This window comes from Juglans regia, chromosome 12, assembly GCF_001411555.2.
Source record: "Juglans regia cultivar Chandler chromosome 12, Walnut 2.0, whole genome shotgun sequence".
In the NCBI taxonomy this organism is placed as follows: Eukaryota; Viridiplantae; Streptophyta; class Magnoliopsida; order Fagales; family Juglandaceae; genus Juglans; species Juglans regia.
The window spans coordinates 9888475-9901482 of NC_049912.1; positions in this window are offsets into that span (position 1 = coordinate 9888475).

A 13008-nucleotide genomic window follows, 5' to 3' on the forward strand; every position below is an offset into this window, starting at 1 on the left:
TATGCCCCCATACCCCAGGGTGCGGTATCATAGGTCTGACCGGCATAGCAATAGCTCATTCTCTGGATATCAAGATTATTTTAATTATCGACATTCTTCCCTCTAGAATGTGATTGAGCGTACATTCGGTGTGCTAAAAAAAAGATATCGAATTTTGAAATCAATGAACCCATACAAGGTGACACGACAACGGTATATGTCATTGCATGTTGTGTCATGCATAACATTATTCAATCAATTACACCAAATGATAAGATATGGCGTAAATTTAATAATCCGAATCTTGCTGAACGACAAACTGTTGAGGATAACCCGGACCATTCAACACATGTGCCTGACATGTCATCTGCCTCAGCACAAGCCATGGCTGCTACCAGGGACTCTATCGCAATAAATATGTGGGCACATAGGGCGGCCCATTGACACTTGCTTTTATTTGATTGTATTGTATGTTTTTATTTTTTTTTTGGACATGTTTGCAAATGTTGGGATTTCTTATGTTTTCTATGTTTTGGGATTTTCGCATGTATGAACTATTTATAATTTTTATTATAATAGCGTAGTTGCGAGTTGTCATCATAACATGTTTTTTAGAAAAAGATTGATTTTTTTATAAATTTTTATATAAATAATTTCCTATGATACAAAAAAAATTACGAAATGCATAATAATTTTGAATACGTTATTATCCCAATAGTATTCAAATAATTTTGATATAGGCACTTATGTTATATATAAAATTTGTAACAAATAAAATCACTATAATATATAAATAAAAAAATAAAATCACTATAATATATAAAGAAAAAATAAAATTACTATAATATATAATGAAAAAATAAAATCACTATAATATATAAAAAAAATTACTATAATATAGAATAAAAAATAAAATCACTATTATATATAAATAAGCTGAATTTTGACAATAATATATAAATAAAAAATGAAATCACTTTTTTATTTATCACTATTGTATATAAATAAAAAATAGTATCACTATAATTTTTAAATAAAAATTTAGCAAAACTATAATATTTATGACTATTATATATATGAAAATAAAATTATTATAATATTTATCTATATTATATATAAATAAAAAAGTATTATTTTTAGTAATATTTATCATTATTATATATAAAAGTAAAATAAAATCACTACAATATTTATTAATATTAAAAAATCACTATAATAAAATCATTATAATATTTATTACTAAAAATAAAATCATTATAATATTTATGGGACCCACACACTTTTCAACAACCATACTCAAAAGTCAACAACTCAACATACTTCATACATCCAAACAACTCAAAATACTCTCAATGGGACCCATAAACTCACTTCAATCTCTACTCACTACTATTCACAAACATTCTCAACACTTCTCAACACTTCTCAACATCCAAACGTACCCTTAGGTTTGTTTCTTGAACGTTTGTGGGAGTATCATTTGCCATTCATTGAATTGTTACATGGACGTTTCCGAGAGTATCATTTGCCATTCATTGAGTTTGCATATTGGAGTAGTCATTTTGGTTCGAGGAAGACTTTAGATGTGCTTCATGAACATTTGTGGGAGTATTGTTTGTCATTCATTGACTTTACATATAATTGAAGTATCATGCTACTACTAAATTTTCACCATTTGAAATTGTTTATAGACTTGATCCATTTACCCCTTTAGATTTAACACCTTTACCTGTTGATGACAGGAGTAGCTTGGATGGTCTTTTCCAAACTCTTGAACAAATTAATGAAAATGCATGTCTAATGGATCTTTCAGGTAACTATCTTGTTTTTACTATTTTCAATGTTACTAACCATTTTCCCTTTGATCCAGGTGGGATTCGAGGTCGAATCCTTTTGAGGAGAAGGGGAATGATGGGAACCAAGGTGGGTCTAGTCTTAAAGATATGTTGCAAGTTCCAGATGGGCCAAATACAAGTTCAAGGGCTCAAACGATGAAGATTATGCTTTGATTCATTTCATAACCTATGGAAATGGCAACAATATGACTTATAGGCTTTGGACACTTGAAGGCTTTCGACTTATTTAATTAATTTCAAGGACCTATTTTATTTGATTAGAATAATTGGGTTTATACCTATGTAAGGGCATGTTGGGAAAGTTATTATTTTATTGAACTACGGTTAGTGTTACTGTAGCCAAGTCACTGTAGCCGCGGCACTATTCATCCAGGGGCACTTTTGGAAGATGGGGATTTATTTTGGCTAGGATTTCAATAGGTTTTGCTTTAAATACTCTATGTGGCCTCATTCTAATCAGTTTTAATGAAGTTTATGAAATTTGATGAATTTATTCATTGTGAGTTGAGTTTTACTCCTCTTGTTCTTAATTGAACTTTTGAACTTATCAAAGGTAAATCACAACCTTTGTGGCGTTCCTCCTTTGTAATCTGGGTTCTTGAGACGGGTTCTTCAACGGGTCTAGATTTTAATATAATCTAGGTTCTTGAAACGAGTTCTCATCGGGTCTAGGTTCTCCATCCATTGACTTGGTTTTGGCTTTCTTGGGGAGTTTTCAAATTGATTGTGGGTTCAATGGAATTCCATTCCCGCGGGTTCATATCAAACTGTTGTTACATAGCTTGCAACACAAATGATGAGTTATCTACTCTCCCCCTTGGTGATGTGCTACTCCGATGAGACATTATCAGGTGCTACACAAAAGAATGTTAGTGGCAAAAAAAAAAAAAAAAAAAGTAAACCTCACACACTCCTTACATGTTTACACTCGAATAATGATACTCCACTCGTGTTTCACTCTTAATTGACTTTTTTCCGATAATAGTCCCACACTCTCTTGACTTTTACTTCAAGAGTTTTCCCACTCAAGTTATTTAAGAACTAATTGACTCAATCAAGACAAAGCAACCTTGTTTTATCTCAACTAGAAATTAGGTCCAAGAAACAAGAACAAGAGAAACACAAAAGGAATGAAAAAAAAAATGACACGTGAATCAAGGAAATTATACGAATGAAACAGTAACAATATGACAAGATACCAACTAGAATCACCCCCTTTGATGATAAGGCTCAAGAAAAAACTCTCAGATTTTTTTTTTTTCACGATTTTTTTTTCTTTTCCTTTCTTTTCTTTTCTTTCCTTTTCCTTTCACCAACTGATTTGATCACAATCAAGAATAAGCAGTTGAGAAAACCCTAACAATAACTCAAAAACCCTAGGGCAAGTGATATACGGCAGCCCCTAGAACAAGAGATTTCAGCCAACACAAACCCTAGAACAATGAATTTCAACAACCCTAACAATAGTGAAGAAATCTGCTAGCCACCACTATTTTTTTTTTTTTTTGTAATCAATCCTAGCCCCAGAATTAAATATGCAAGAAATAAAATATAGAATCAGACCTGATGGGAAACCTTGGTCTGAATAACAAATAATATGAACCCGTGGGAATGAATTCCCTTGAACCCACAATCAATTTGAAAACTCCCCAAGAAAGCCAAAAATCAAGTCAAGGATGGAGAATCTAGTCCCAATGAGAACTCGTTTCAAGAACCTAGATGATATTAAAATCTAGACCCGTTGAAGAACCCATCTCAAGAACCCAGATTATAATGGAGGAACGCCACAAAGGTTGTGATTTACCTTTGATAAGTTCAAGAGTTCAATCAAGAACAAGAGGAGAAAACTCAACTCACAGATAAAATTCAATATTGTCTAACCTCTCAAATGAGGCTACAAAGAGTTTTTAAACCCAAACCTAGTAAAAACCCTAGCCAAAATAAAGCCCTTTTTGCCCAAAATTACCCTTGATAAACAGTACCGGCTACAGTACACGCGGCTACAGTAATCCCTCCAATAAATTGATGAAACCCTAGTTCCTAAAAGTAACTTTCCAAATAAGCCCTTGGCCAAAATACAAGGCCTTCCCAAAAATATAGTTCATAAGAAATAAGACATGTGAGCCAAGCATCTTCAAGCCCACTTATTCTAAACTAATAAAATAAATCATTTAACCAAATTGGAAGCCTCCAATAACAATAGGCCGTATCTCTAAGTCATGTTTTCCACAGCTTGAATCAAGTGCATCAAAACTGGTTCTTCTTCTTTCAAACCCATCTTGAGTGTTGGGCTCTTGCTAGCTTCATCCCAAGTGGATTGCACCAATCCTTGCATTGCTTCCTTGATCTTCTGGGCCCTTGATATTGTAATTAGCCCATCTGGAACTTGCAAAGGATCCTTAAGAGTAGGCCCACCTTGGTTCCTATCAGGCTGGTAGAGAACTCATCATTTGTGTTGCAAGCCATGCAACAACAGTCTGAGCGGTTGAACTTGGAGTTGGGTGAAGTGAGGGATAGTATGAATCGTCAAGAAGTAGTGATTAGAAATCTGCAAGGTGGGAGAAATAGGAGGCGACGTGATCCTAGAATTGAGAATGGGTATGAGAATGGAGAGTTTGGTGAGGATGAGGAAAGCCTAACATCTGAAGTTGGATTGGGTAGACATAGAGGAGATAGGCGTGGAAGAGGACTTAGGGCAAACCTAGAGGGTCAAGATAGAGTAGATAAGAACCTTGGGAACATCAAAATGAAAATACCATCATTCCAAGTTAGAACTGACCCTCAAATTTATTTAGAGTGGGAGAAAAGAATAGAGTTGGTATTTGATTGTCATAATTACTCTGAGGAGAAGATGGTGAAATTGACAGTAATTGAGTTCGCTGATTATACGATTATTTGGTGGGATCAATTAGTGACCAATAGGAGGAGGAATCTTGAGAGGCCTATAGAAACATGGAGAGTGTTGAAAGCTATCATGAGACGGAGATTTGTACCTAGCCACTACTATAGAGACCTCTACCAAAAACTACAAAATCTTACACAAGGGTCTAGGTGTGTAGAGGATTACCATAAAGAGATGGAGGTGGCTATGATTCGGGCTAATGTAGTGGTGGATTGGGAGGCCACAATGACAAGATTTTTGAGTGGGTTGAATAGGGTGACATGAACCCGCGAGAATGGAATCCCTTGAACCCACAATCAATTTGAGAACTCCCCAAGAAAGCCAAATTCAAGTCAATTGATGGAGAACCTAGACCCGATGAGAACTCGTTTCAAGAATGAATTAAATAAGTTGAAACCCTTCAAGAGCCCAAAGCCTTTAAGTTATGTCGTTGCCCTCTTTCGTAGCTGATCAAATGAATTAAAACTGGATCTTTATCCTTCAAGCCCCATCTTGAATGTTGGGCTCTTGCTAAACTTGTCCCAAGTGGATTGCATCAATCCATGCATTGTCTCCTTGATCTTCTTGGCCCATCTGGAAGTTGCAAATGATCTTTAAGACTAAGCTCATCTTGGTTCCCATCATTCCCCCTCTCCTCAAAAGGATTCGACCTCGAATCTCCACCTGGATCAAAGGAAAAATGTTAGTAACATTGAAAATAGTATAAATATGATACTTACCTGGACGATCCATTAAATATGCATTTTCATTAATTTGTTCAAGAATTTGGGATATTCCATCTAAACTACTCCTATCGTCAACTGGTAAAGACTTTAAATTTGAAGGAGGAAATGGGTTAAGTATACAAACAATTTCAATTGGTGAAAATTTAGTTGAAGCATGAACACTCCAATTATATGTAAACTCAATGAATGGCAAACAATACTCTCACAAATGTTCATGAAGCACACCTAAAGTCTTCCTCGAACCAAAATGACCACTCCAATATGCAAACTCAAAGAATGACAAATGATACTCCCGCAAACGTTCATGCAACAAGTCAATGAATGACAAATGATACTCCCATAAACGTTCATGCAACATGTCTAAAATCTTATTTTCACTAGAATAACCACCTCCAATTATATGCAAACTCAATGAAATGCAAATGATACTCCCGAAAACGTTCATGCAACACGTCAATGTATGGCAAATGATACTCCCACAAATGTTCATGCAATACATCAATGAATGACAAATGATACTTCCACAAACGTTCATGCAACACGTCTTTGAGTGGCAAATGATATTCCCACAAACATTCATGCAACACAACAAAAGTCTTCCTTACACCAAGGTTACCCAACAAACCAGCATGTTCATCACACACAAGCAACTTACGCATAAAACTAGTAGGCACACAAAATCTATTATCTCTAAACAAGTACCAATCTAGTTTATAGAACTTACCGAACGATGCTTTCTCACTTGTTCCATACACACTAGCCAAGTCATCATTATTAGCATGCAATTCCTTGTTATATTCAAATCTCAACAATCTTGCATCTAAAATGAAAACAATAACATACCTTCCAACTAAAGCATCAATCAAAAAATTTTCCATACCTTGTGTGTATTTCAATACATAAGGAAAAGTCTCAATACAATCCTCCCACTTAGCATGCATTCCACTCAACAAATTACCTTGTCCCTTTAAGTGTGTCAAGGACTCATGTTCTTCAAATAAAGGTCGGTTAGGAATTGTTGCACATGACACAAAATCAATGTAGTGCTCTATCTCCCTAATAGGTAGCAATCCAGTAAACACACAGCTAGGAATCACTATCTCAAATCCCTGCAATAAAGAAACAACAACACTAGGCAAAGAGTCGTTAAATTCACAAGTATAAAAGCTTGCCTTAGCATAAAAACTCACTTTTGTCTTTCTATTTCTCTCTGCAATCTCTCTTTCTTTTTCCTCTTGTGGCTCCACTCTTTTTTCTTGACTCTCGACCACCTCTCTATTTTCTTTTTGACTCACACTTTCTTTTGATGTTTTAGCCTCATTCTCTTTTTTCCTTTCACTCTCTTTTTTTCTTTCACTCTCCTCTTTTTTTGAACTCTCGACCTCATAATTTTCTTTCAACTCATTCCCTATTTTTCTTGAGGTTTCTGCCTTACCCTCATCATTTCCCTTAGGTGGGTCGGTCTTCCCCTTTGTTACAGCTTGATCATTTTTGTCCAACTTTGGTTTCCAAGAAGTACTAGAAACCAAAGTATACCTTGATGTACCCTTTCTTTTTTGCCGCCTCTCCACCTTCATAGCCATCTGCACCATGTCCTCTACCTCCTCATAATGTTGCAACTTAACTACATTGGCTATCCCCCTATTCAACCCCCTCAAAAATCTTGTCATCGTGGCCTCCCGATCCTCCACTACATTAGCCCGAATCATAGCCACCTCCATCTCCGTATGGTGGTCCTCTACTGATATGAACCTGTGGGAATGAATTCCCTTGAACCCACAATCAATTTGAAAACTCCCCAAGAAAGTCAAAAATCAAGTCAAGGATGGAGAATCTAGACCCGATGAGAACTCGTTTCAAGAACCTAGATTATATTAAAATCTAGACCCGTTGAAGAACACGTCTCAAGAACCCAGATTACAAAGGAGGAACGCCACAAAGGTTGTGATTTACCTTTGATAAGTTCAAAAGTTCAATTAAGAACTAGAGTAGATAAACTCAACTCACAATGAATAAATTCATCAAATTTCATAAACTTCATAAACTGATTAGAATGAGGCTACATAGAGTATTTAAAGCAAAACCTAATGAAACCCTAACCAAAATAAACCCCCATCTAAAAGAATTAAATAAGTTGTAACCCTTCAAGAGCCCAAAGCCTTTAAGTCTTGTCGTTGCCCTCTTTCGTAGCTGATCAAATGAATGAAAACTGGATCTTCATCCTTCAAGCCCCATCTTGAATGTTGGGCTCTTGCTAAACTTGTCCCAAGTGGATTGCATCAATCATTGTATTGTCTCCTTGATCTTCTTGACCCATCTGAAAGTTGCAAATGATCTTTAAGACTAGGCCCATCTTGGATCCCATCATTCCCCCTCTGCTCAAAAGGATTCGACCTCGAATCTCCACCTGGATCAAAGGGAAAATGGTTAGTAACATTGAAAATAGTAGAAACAAGATAGTTACCTGGAAGATCCATTAGATATGCATTTTGTTCAAGAATTTGGAAAAGACCATCCAAGCTACTCCTGTCATCAACAGGTAAAGATGTTAAATCTAAAGGAGTGAATGGATTAAGTCCATAAACAATTTCAAATGGTGAAAATTTAGTAGTAGCATGAACACTCCAATAATATGTAAACTCAATGAATGGTAAACAATACTCTCACAAATGTTCATGAAGCACATCTAAAGTCTTCCTCGAACCAAAATGACCACTCCATTATGCAAACTCAATGAATGGCAAATGATACTCCCACAAATGTTCATGCAATACATCAATGAATGCCAAATGATACTTCCACAAACGTTCGTGCAACACGTCTTTGAATGGCAAATGATGTTCCCACAAACAGTCATGCAACACAACAAAAGTCTTCCTTACACCAATGTTACCCAACAAACCACCATGTCCATCACACACAAGCAACTTATGCATAAAACTAGTAGGAACACAAAATCTATTCTTTCTAAACAAGTACCAATCTAGTTTATAGAACTTACCAAATGATGTTTTCTCACATGTTCCATACACACTAGCCAAGTCATCATCATTAGCATGCAATTCCTTATCATATTCAAGTCTCAATAATTTTGCATCCAAAATGAAGACAAGGACATACTTTCTTGCTAAAGCATCAACCACAAAATTTTTCATACCTTGTGTGTATTTGAATACATGAGGAAAAGTCTCAATACAATCCTCCCGCTTAGCAAGCATTCTAGTCAACAACTTACCTTGTCCCTTTAAGTGTGTCAATGACTCATGTTTTTCCAAGAAAGGTTGGTTAGGTTGTCGCACCTGGCACAAAATCAATGTAGTGCTCAATCTCCCTAATAGGTGGCAATCCACTGAATACACCACTAGGAATTACGACCTCATATCCCTGCAACAAAGAAACAACAACACTAGGCAAAGAGTCATTAAATTCATTAGTATAAAAGCTTGCCTTAGCATAAAAACTCACTTTTGCCTTTTTGTTTCTCTCTTTAATCTCTTTTTCTTTTTCCTCTTGTGCAACTCTTTTTCTTGACTCTCAGCCACCACTCTCTTTTCTTTTTCACTTTTTCTTTCTGTAGATGTTTCGGCCTCCTCTTTTTTTCTCTCACTCACTTTTTCTGTTTCACGCTCTCTTTTTCTTCCACTCTCATCTTTTTTTGAACTCTCGACCTCACAATATTTTTGCAACTCATTCTCTTTTTTTCTTGAGGTTTCAGCCTCACCCCAATATTTTTTCTCCCTCATTTTTCTCTCTCTCTCTTTTTCAGTCTCATTATTTCTTTTCTCAATCTCATCTTCACTCTTGTTTTTCAGCTCAGTCTCACTTTCACTTTCACTCTTGCTTTTCAGCTCATTCTCACTTTCACTCTTGCTTGTTTGCTCAATCTCCTTTTCACTTTTTCTTTTTTGATCACTCTCACTTTTACACTTTCTTTTTTTATCACTCTCATTTTCACTCTTTCTGTTTTGAGCAACCTCACTTTTCAGCTTCAATTGATCCCCATGGACCTGTGTTGGAGTTAAAGGAACAAGTTTGATTGTTTTTCCATCCTTTTCAAAACTGTACATGTTCCTTAACCCATCATGGATCACCTTCCTATCATACTGACATGACTTCCCCAACAAAATATGACTAGCATGCATAGGCACTACATCACAAAACACCATATCTTGGTATTTTCCAATTGAAAAAGAAACTAGCACTTGCTTATTTACCCTAACCTCCCCACAATCACTCAACCAGTGCAACATGTATGGTCTAGGGTGTTTCAAGGTATGTAAATTCAATTTCTCAACTAAAGTAGTGCTAGCCAAATTAATACAACTCCTCAAATCAATGATCATACTACATACCTTGTTGTTGATGTGGCATCTAGTATGAAAAATATTCTCACTCTGCTGCTCTATATCATCCATCTTAATTTTTGTATTGAGTGCATGCCTGGTAACAAGAGAATCACCATACTCTTCATTCTCATACCCATTTTCAACACTAAACTCGGGACGCCTCCTATCTCTCTTGCCATGTAGATTTCTAATTATCACATCTTGATGATCCATCCTATCCCTCACTTCACTCAACACCAAGTTCAACTTCTCAAACTGTTGTTGCATGACTTGCAATACAAAAGATGTGTTATCTATCATCTCCTTTGGTGATGAGTCACTCCTACGAGACATCATAATGTGCTGCACAAAAAGAATGCTAGTGGAAAACCTCACACACTCCCTTACGTGTTTACACTCAAATAATGACACTCCACTCGTGTGTAACTCTGAATTGGCTTTTTACTCGATAATAATCTCATACCCTCTTGCCTTTTATCTCAAGAGTTTTCCCACTCAAGTTCTTTAAGAACTAGTTGAACTAAATCAAGACAACACAACCTTGTATTATTGCAACCAGTAATATAGATCAAAGAAACAAGGAATGAATAAAATGACACGAGACTCAAGGAATTTATACGAGGGAAAGAGTAATTTATACCAGAAAGATGGAATCAGCTCCTATGATGATAAAAGCTTAATCAACAAAAACTTTCTTTCTCTTTGTTGAAACTATGTAACAACTTTGAATATGCTACCTTCTCTTTTCTTCATCATCTTCTTTTCTTTTCTTTTCTTTTTTTTTCGAATTTTCTTTTCTTTTCTTTTCTTTTCTTTTCTCTAATTCATCCACAAACAACAATATTCAATTGTGAAAACCAACCAATTGAATTCAAACACACAAGCATGGACAATGAAGTAGAAGATAATCAATGGAACGACACTCCAAGCAATTGACAAACATAGAGATGCAGGAAACCCTAGAATTTTGAAACCCAAGGTGATGTAAATTTCAGCCAAACCCAAAATCCTAAGAATTTCGGCAACCTACTTTTTGTTTCTATTTTTTTTTTTGGCAACCCTAGAACAATGAAGCCTTAGAATTAAATTTAATGATGCTAAAATTAAAAGATAGAATCAGACCTGATTAGAAACCTTGCTCTGAATACCAAATGATATGAACTCGTGGGAATGAATCCCTTGAACCCACAACCAATTTGAAAACTCCCCAAGAAAGCCAAAAATCAAGTCAAGGATGGAGAATCTAGACCCGATGAGAACTCGTTTCAAGAACCTAGATTATATTAAAATCTAGACCCGTTGAAGAACACGTCTCAAGAACCCAGATTACAAAGGAGGAATGCCACAAAGATTGTGATTTACCTTTGATAAGTTCAAAAGTTCAATTAAGAACAAGAGGAGATAAACTCAACTCACAATGAATAAATTCATCAAATTTCATAAACTTCATAAAATAATAACTTTCCCAACATGCCCTTGCATAGGCCCCCTTAAGTGCTTCTCATAATAAACTCAATTATTCTAAACTAATAAAATAAGTTTTTTAAATGAATTAAATAAGTTGAAACCCTTCAAGAGCTCAAAGCCTTTAAGTCTTGTCGTTGCCCTCTTTTGTAGCTGATCAAATGAATTAAAACTAGATCTTCATCCTTCAAGCCCCATCTTGAATGTTGGGCTCTTGCTAAACTTGTCCCAAGTGGATTGCATCAATCATTGCATTGTCTCCTTGATCTTCTTGACCCATCTGAAAGTTGCAAATGATCTTTAAGACTAGGCCCATCTTGGATCCCATCATCTACACTCCTAGACCCCTGTATAAGATTTTCTAATTTTTGGTAGAGGTCTCTATAGTAGTGGCTAGGTACAAATCTCCGCCTCATGATAGCTTTCAACTCTCTCCATGTTTCTACAGGCCTCTCAAGATTCCTCCTCCTATTGGTCACTAATTGATCCCACCAAACAATCGCATAATTACAACCAACTTTACCTTATTCTCCTCAGAGTAATTATGACAATCAAAGGTAAATTCAAGGTCACTAATATGAACCTGCGGGAAAGGAATCTCTTGAATCCACAATCAATTTGAAAACTCTCCAAGAAAGCCAAATTCAAGTCAATGGATGGAGAACCTAGACCCGATGAGAACTCGTTTCAAGAACCTAGATTATATTAAAATCTAGACCCATTGAAGAACCCGTCTCAAGAACCCAGATTACAAAGGAGGAACGCCACAAAGGTTGTGATTTACCTTTGATAAGTTCAAGAGTTCAATCAAGAACAAGAGGAGAAAACTCAACTCACAAATAAAATTCAATATTATCTAACCCCTCAAATGAGGCTATAAAGAGTTTTTAAACCAAAACCTAATCAAAACCCTAGCCAAAATAAAGCCCCCGTTACCCAAAATTACCCTTGATGAACAGTACTGCCTATAGTACGCACGGCTATAGTAAGCCCTCCAATAAATTGATGAAACCCTAGTTCCTAAAAGTAACTTTCCAAATAAGCCCTTGGCCAAAATACAAGGCCTTCCCAAAAATATAGTTCGTAAGAAATAAGACATGTGAGCCAAGCATCTTCATGCCCACTTATTCTAAACTAATAAAATAAATCATTTAACCAAATTGGAAGCCTCCAATAACAATAGGCCGTATCTCTAAGTCATGTCTTCCACAGCTTGAATCAAGTGCATCAAAACTGATTCTTCTTCTTTCAAACTCATCTTGAGTGTTGGGCTCTTGCTAGCTTCATCACAAGTGGATTGCACCAATCCTTGCATTGCTTCCTTGATCTTCTTAGCTCTTGATCTTGTAATTGGCCCATCTGGAACTTGCAAAGGATCCTTAAGAGTAGGCCCACCTTGGTTCCTATCACTTGCTCTGTCAGGAACTGATATGAACCCGTGGGAATGAATTCCCTTGAACCCACAATCAATTTGAAAACTCTCCAAGAAAGCCAAAATCAAGTCAACGGATGGAGAACCTAGACCAGATGAGAACTTGTTTCAAGAACCTAGATTATATTAAAATCTAGACCCGTTAAAGAACACGTCTCAAGAACTCAGATTACAAAGGAGGAACGCCACAAAGGTTGTAATTTACCTTTGATACGTTCAAGAGTTCAATCAAGAACAACAGGAGAAAACTCAACTCACAAATAAAATTCAATATTGTCTAACCCCTCAAATGAGGCTACAAAGA